Raw genomic sequence first — 454 nt, 5'->3', positions numbered from 1 at the left:
ATACTGATCTGTAAATGAGTAGAATACATCTCCAACATCATCAAGATGCATAAAGTACTAATAGAAATATTTTCCTTGGAAAGAAAACATAAAGGTAAACATACAGGGCCAACACCCATAGATTACCCAGGGGCCCAGGCCAGCTCTTGACACCCCTGGGTACAGTTATTAGGAGTTTTCTCAGTCTAAATTATCCAAACAACCTCTCTAAAGGATTACCCTTGATAACTACAGCCAAGACCTGGAGGTGGAAGAAGCATTCCAATGCATAATAAAAGCCATATTCTTTGGAGGAAGAATTCACCATATTTAAGCTGATGATATATAATACGTATTGATGCAATGCTATATATCAATGGACAAATTACCTTTTAAAAAGTTTATTTAAATAAGCTAAACTAATGACAATAACATTTTGCAAAAGTAAAAGTGCAGTAGTTCTAGTGCAGTGAAG

This window comes from Penaeus monodon, chromosome 30 (genome assembly GCF_015228065.2).
Source record: "Penaeus monodon isolate SGIC_2016 chromosome 30, NSTDA_Pmon_1, whole genome shotgun sequence".
Taxonomy (NCBI): Eukaryota; Metazoa; Arthropoda; class Malacostraca; order Decapoda; family Penaeidae; genus Penaeus; species Penaeus monodon.
Note: the sequence above shows the minus strand (reverse complement) of the source record.